This window comes from Eptatretus burgeri, chromosome 4 (genome assembly GCF_056783735.1).
Source record: "Eptatretus burgeri isolate ZD-2024b chromosome 4, Ebu_testis_v1, whole genome shotgun sequence".
Taxonomy (NCBI): Eukaryota; Metazoa; Chordata; class Myxini; order Myxiniformes; family Myxinidae; genus Eptatretus; species Eptatretus burgeri.
This window is the reverse complement of record NC_140964.1, coordinates 117,022,078-117,029,105: the sequence shown is the minus strand read 5'-3', so window position 1 is coordinate 117,029,105 and position 7,028 is coordinate 117,022,078. Positions and strand designations below refer to the sequence as shown.

The window sequence follows — 7,028 nt, the reverse complement described above, 5'->3', positions numbered from 1 at the left end:
GTATCGAGAACAGAACACACATGATGCTGCCTAATATTCATCAGGTCCAGAGCGGGAGCCAGACTGCATGATAGCAGGACAGATTGTCAGGGTGATTCATCACCGAAAGGCAGAGAGTCCAGAGCATTAAAGGCAGAGATGTGATTAAACAGAATGGCAGAATCTGAGTCAGACAGAGAATATTTGCAGTCGGAGTCAGGGTTTTTCTATTTTAACACAACTAATGAAGAGAACCAGGGTTTATACCATCAAGGGTTCAAGCAGCTTCATTTGGCTAAGGAGTACAATCCTGGATGGGTCGCCACTCTGACGCAGGATACTCAAATGGCTTATTACCCCCAGTACGCTGGTACTCATTTTGCCGACCTCGGAAGGATGACAAGCTGAGTTGACCAACCTGGTGTTATTTAATAGAATAACAGGGGGCTCAAATCCAAGACCCTAACATCACATTTCAGCCACCTTAACTGTTAAGCCAACACCAGGCTTATAATTTTACATATCATGAAATTACAAAGCTTTCGTGTAATTACAAAATTACAAATTACGGCCACTTACAAAGCTTTCGTCCGCAGCCTGATGGAGTACTGCTCTCCCCTGGGCTGGTGCTCCTGCCTCCCACCTTTCTCGGCTTCACGCTGTGGAAACCAAGGCATTTCGGATCATTGGCATCTCCCACAATGAGGCTGAGTCTTTAGGCTTCTCACTCTCTCACCGCAGGCTGGTCGGTGGTCTTTTTCTTCTGCCATCTCCTCTCTGATCTCACCCCCCCCCCTGCTCTCTCTACAATTTGTCCCCAACACATTTCTGCAGGGCGCTCAAGGTCCGCCAACAACCCCCTTCTGGTAAAACTACCAAAATCACGAATCACTGCTCACCTTCACTCTTTCATTCCTCTTTTTTCCCCACCTTTGGAATAAACTCCCTCACTCTATTCAATCCCATTCTTCCCTCCAGACCTTCAAAACAGCTGTTCACCACCACCTCTTATCATCCCCCATCCAAATACTCGATCTTTTGTACCCCCGATAATCCATCCAAGCCCACCTCCTTCATATTCCCTGCTTTCCTTCCTGAAAGTCCCTGTAATGTCCATTTTGTATTCCCCATGTTCCCCGACTCATCCCTCTCCCTTCCACAGATCTCCTAATGTGTCTGTTCCCCACTGTTTTGTCCTTCCCACTCCCACCCCTCTTGTCTCATGCCTCCCTTGCTCTGCGTTGTGTGTTAGCTCTCACACGAGCCTCGACCAAGGTATACAAAAATAATAATAATAATTCCCCAAGTTGTGAATTGTAAGAGCAAAGAATAAATAACGAAGATCACTTTTCCAAACCATTAAATTTGAGCCATACAGAGTCCTTTTTTGTCCCTGCAAGTTTTTTGCTGTCACAACCACACAGTAATATTCTGCATAAGGTCAGGCATTACCAATATCAGACATCGAAAGCAGGTCTTGAATTCTGTTGAATATCATGAAACTTTACAAAAACCACAAAATTAATCATTAAGAGCCATGATAAAGTATGAACCCACAGAATACAAATCACAACAAAGTGTGTTTTAATATGTGATGGGATATGCCATGTGAAAAAGGAAAAGCTTTTTGCTTTAATATATGAAGCTAATGGACAACACAACAGATTTCATAAGAAACACATAATGCAAAGGAAATATTGAACATTTAGTGAAAGCTTTTAACTTATGAAACAAAACATATATAGATAATAGTCACAACAACATTGAAAACAAGAGCAATAACTGTATTATTAACAATTGTGCAGATTGTAAATTTTGAAATGGCATCAGTGATATGATTCAGACATGCTTTAAAACTCTGCTAAAAGGTTCAATCATTAACTACAATCTTCAACTCATGAAAGATTGCCAGGATACATCTCAGATTAAAATGAGGAAGTAGTCTTGTATTTGTTGATCTACCTCGGGGGACAGGTATAACAATGGATGGAATCAAAAGAGCGATCATTGGAATATGATAACTGTTGTGGGAAGCAAGAAGCTGACATTCCAGTAATTAATCCTTCATCAAAAGCAAAAGGCTTTGGCACGACACCATGGCACAAGTATGCTTTTATTAGCATTTGCTGGAATAGGTTGTTGAACAGAACATTGGAATTCGGTTTCCTGTTTCCGATGGTGGCAGATTATCTTTTCCTCTCTGAGTGGCCTGCTTCTGAAGTTAAGTTTGACATTCCAGGTTTGTCTCTGTTGCAGTTTTGTTAGTGCTTGTATTGTGTTTGCCAGTTTAAGTATTTTGATCTTCTGTGTCTGCCTCGGTTAGTTTGTGCCTACCTATCCAATCGTATCAACATACATCCTATTTCCCACCTTATAGTAATTTCTTCCTTATACCTACCATAATTCTAATTCCTCCCTTATATATTGCCTTCAGAAAGTATTCACACCCCTCGACTTTTGTCCCATTTTGTTGTGTTACAGCCTGAATTTAAAATGGATTAAATTTAAATTTTTTGTCACCAAACTACACAAAATACCCCATAATGCCAAAGTGAAAACACGTTTTTACAATTTTTTTCAAATTAATGAACATTTTAAATCTGAAATGTCTTGCGTCAATCAGTATTTAACCCCTTTGATATGATGTGCCAAATTGAGCTCAAGATCATCCTATTTCCTTTGCTCATCCTTGATGTCGACAACTTCATTGGAGTCCACCTGTGACCAATTCAATTGATTGGACATGATTTAGAAAGCTCCATCATAAGGAAACGGAAAGAATATGGAACTTCTCAGGCTCTTCCTATAGCTGGCCATCCGACCAAATTGCGTAACTATGCAAGAAGGACCTTGGTCATAGAGGTGACCAAGAACCCAATGACCACTCTGACAAAACTAGAGTTCCTTGGTTGAGATTGAAGAACCTGCCAGAAGGACAACAATCTCTGCAGCACTTCACAAATCTAGGCTTTATGGGAGAGCGGCGAGACAGAATCCACTTCTGAGGAAAAGGCACATGGCAGCATGCCTGGACATTGCAAAAAGGCACGTGAAAGACTCGAGAGAATGAAGCAAAAGATTCTGTGGTCTGATGAGACAAAAATTAAACGATTTGGCATGTATACGAAGTTCTCAGTCTGGTGAAAACCGAGCACAGCTGATCAACCGTCTAACACAATCCCTACTGTGAAGCATGGTGGTGGCAGCATGATGCTTTGGGAATGCTTTTCAAAGGTGGGGACTGGGAGACTTGTAAGGATAGAGGGAACAATGAATTGAGCCAAATACAGGCAAATTATTTGGTTTATTTTCATTCCTTGTACATACACCAAAACAGGTCTGTTCTTTGTGTTCTGTCCAGGTTTAATAATTCAATATAGTACATGTTTATGCATGGCCGCAATAAAGTTGTGCATTGCATTTTCTTCAGAAGTACTTGCAAACTTATGGTAAATAACGATTCTAGTTTAAAATAATTTTACATTTTTAATACAATTAATAATCAGATGATCACTTTGTTTCATATCCCACCACATGAATTGTTGAGTTTCTAAGAGTTAAATGTTGGATCTTTGTGTCAAAATATGCTCAAGCCTGTTGCTTGTGTTATGAAAGGCAATTCACATCAACAGTGTATAGATCACATGTAAAGCCGATGGAGAATTTTGTGTCATACGTAACATGTCCAATGCGTAACGCGTCCTTCGTTAACACGAAATAATCTCTCTTGACGACTGTGTATTTTTCTGGATTAGATTTAAGATGAATTACACAAATGTTTCAACTGTCACCACACTGAAAATTCTGGTGAATGATAAAATACTTTCAGAGAACTTTGAGCTTGAACACATTTCATTAAAAAAAATTCATGTTTCTTCTGGTCCCATACGTAACACACCATGTTTTCTTTCATTACATAACCATCCCAAGGACTAATGACATGTAAGATGTCCTTGTGGGTATTCTCCTTGCAGATGCCCAACATTGGAATAAAAAAATCACTGAAATCAATGACTATCTTAATTGTTTTTCAGAGGGTTAAACTTTCCGAATGTTTCATACGTAATATGCGCAAATTCTTGGACTTGCCCTGCTGTGCTTTATCGAACCTCTCTTGCTGAACCCCTGCAACCCCTTCCCTTCCTGCAGGGATTTCCACATTCATCCTTTATTACAAGTCATCATCGCACCTGCATAAGACCTTTTCATCCACATGAGCTGTTTGATGTTCGGTTCGACATATTTTCCCTCCAAATCTATATTGCTGAACTTCATCTACTTTAGTCTGAAACCAGACATTTTAGCTTCCCTTACTGTTTGGTGAGAAATCTCTGCATGACTTATTGAACCTTTGCCGATGATTATCACGTCTAGTGCTAAGCCACGAAGTATACAGATATTTCATGCATTTAAAAAGGGGTTCAATTGCCTCCACCCTTTCTCTGAATGATTCAGGGTATTTTCAATGTGTAAAGTCGAGCATAAACTGTGCTGTCATTTAGTGCAAATCTTGTTGTATTGTACACTACTTCCCTTCTGCAGTATCAGTTTCTACCAATGATTCTCTGTTTGGTGTATGCATATGAGTATTTTCACCCTAGTAGTTCTTCCTGCCATTATCTGTACTCTTTCCTTGTAACTTTGAAACATCAAACTTCTCTGGGGTCCACAATAGCCTTTTATCCTGTCATGTTTTTTTTTTTAATCCTAAGCAATCGATGGTCAGTGTTGCACTCAGCTCCTCACTTCGCAGGTGCATCGGGGCACCTTTTGTGGTATTTTTGTCTAGAAATAGCAAAGTCAATGCAGTTCCACGTCTGATTTGGGATGTTGTCTGGTTTGCTTATGAATGATATTCTTCATGAACCAAGTTTTGCAAACAGTTGCTTCATTCAAAGAGAGGACAGTCAGCAGTTCTTTCCTTGCATCACTTATTTCTCCTCCTCTATCTAGGCCTCAAACATGCTCTCATTTATCACCCTCATCATCTCCGGATCCATCACTAGCGCTGACGACTCCGAGCACCACACATAGTTCAATTATTGGCATCTCATCCAGTGCTTGCTAGATATTGTCAAATAATGTCTTTTTCTGCTTTGCTGACAACATATGTTGGTGCAGAGCAATAGATGATGTGCAGATGGTCTGAGATCCTTTTCTCATTCTCAAGTGTAACCCTAATCAATCTTGATTCTCAGCTCTTCAATTGCTTTCCTCCCATATTCCAAGCAGATAAAGCTGTGCCAATGAGAACTATGGGAACAGCTCCTCTATTTCTCTGTTGACCTAACTCAGGTGTTGAGCAATACACTCTCTGCTATTCGACAGATTGAATTTCCAAACCACTTTCTTCATTGAAGAGGACATAATTTATCCTGGTATCTATCCATTTATCTTACAACCAAGTCTATTCTGAGACACACACACACACAAACACACACCAATTTAATAAAAAAGGTAAGAAAAATATATCATGAAATACCGGCACATATACACTGACAACTGGGGAAATGATAAAAGAGCAGGAAGGTATATTATATATATAAAAAAAGAGTTGGACAGATTGGGAATAGACAAATAAGGCTATTTGGAATGCCTAAGAAGAGATCAGCTCAACTGAGATGGAGAAATAATCATTATATATCCCCAAGACCATGGACACTACATGAATGGCTTTCAGAAAATGGCAGGACCAAGTCAAACGGACAAGTGTGGGTTCTGCGAGGTAGAAACAAAGTACGAGCCACCTCCTTTTGGGATGTCAAAAACTCATGTCAGAACAGCTGTACACCCAAAGGCACAAGGTATGTCGAGTAATCCACTGGCACATTTGCCAAAATTTCAATATCCCAGTTTCAGAAAACTCATGGAAACAGGAACCAAAACCAATCACTGAAAAGAAGGAAGTAATGCTCATATTCGACCTAATGATCCCATCGAGCGTGAACATAGAAAACAAAGTATTGCGACAAGATATAATACTGAGGTAGAAAAAAGAAAAGAAGGCATTGCTAATTGAGGTGTCAGTACCCAGAGATATTGGCCTAAACAATGCAGAAATCAAGAACATGACCAAATACCAAGATATCAAAAATGAAGCGAAAAAATCCTGGAATCTGAAGAGAACAAAATTGTACTAGTGATCATTGAAGCAACTGGAATGGTAAATCATTACATTACAGAGATCCTAAAAAAACATCACTGGGTTCTAGGTTAATATTACTACAAACGAACTGCAGTTTGAAGCTGTCCACAACTTGGTGATGATCCTCAAAAATGCCCTTTGAACAAAACTTTGAGAACAAGAAAACTTCACAAATTGGTCCATGAATCATGTTCCTTTATTGAAACAGAGGTGGATACTTCAAGACCTGGGAGAACTCCGTTCCATCGTCTGCAACACACACACACACACACACACACACACACACACACACACACACACACACACACACACACACACACACACACACACACACACACACACACACACACACACACACACACACACACGAAGCCTTTGTGATGCAGAATGGGTGTATAAATAGCTATATGCAGAAGGGAAAGGTGCAGTTATTGCTCGGGTTATGCAACATGCAGCAATGGGTATGGTGTATACTGCACGAAATATAGAGAATGAAGCACATGATTTTGGAACGGTTTGATTTGACCCATTCATATGGGTCAGATCCACGTGTCATCAAACAGTATGCTGAGGAGTTTTATCCTTTTTTTCTTGACCTGACAGTTGTCCACCTCTCTGCTGGAGCAGTGGAAGAGGTGTTGCAGTGACTGGGAAGCTTAATGTGGTGGGAAACGACAGCATTAAATTGGAATAATTTAATAATTGTGATGATGAATCTTGTGCATCAACTTAAGTGTAGAAGGGAAGGTGTGCGTGTGTGTGTTTGTGTTTTTTTTTTTTTCTTGGGTGAAAGATATTTTGTTCATCTTTTGCAGTAAATTGAAGTTCTAAATTTTCAATACGTATTGCCTGAACTGTCGCAGTTAAAGTCGTATCACACACAATGCCCCTGAACGGGACTCAG

The 7,028-nt window shown here is 39.9% G+C and overlaps 1 long non-coding RNA gene across 1 annotated transcript in view; it reads right to left on the bottom strand.

Annotated features, from left to right (window-relative positions):
* Window positions 1-3,264: 3,264 nt before the first annotated feature.
* LOC147028947 (uncharacterized) overlaps window positions 3,265-7,028 on the bottom strand; it is a 143,144-nt gene continuing 139,380 nt past the window's right edge. Inside the window, exon 5 of the long non-coding RNA XR_015057779.1 lies at window positions 3,265-6,373. This is a non-coding gene — a long non-coding RNA (uncharacterized LOC147028947). The remainder of the gene's footprint in view (window positions 6,374-7,028) is intronic.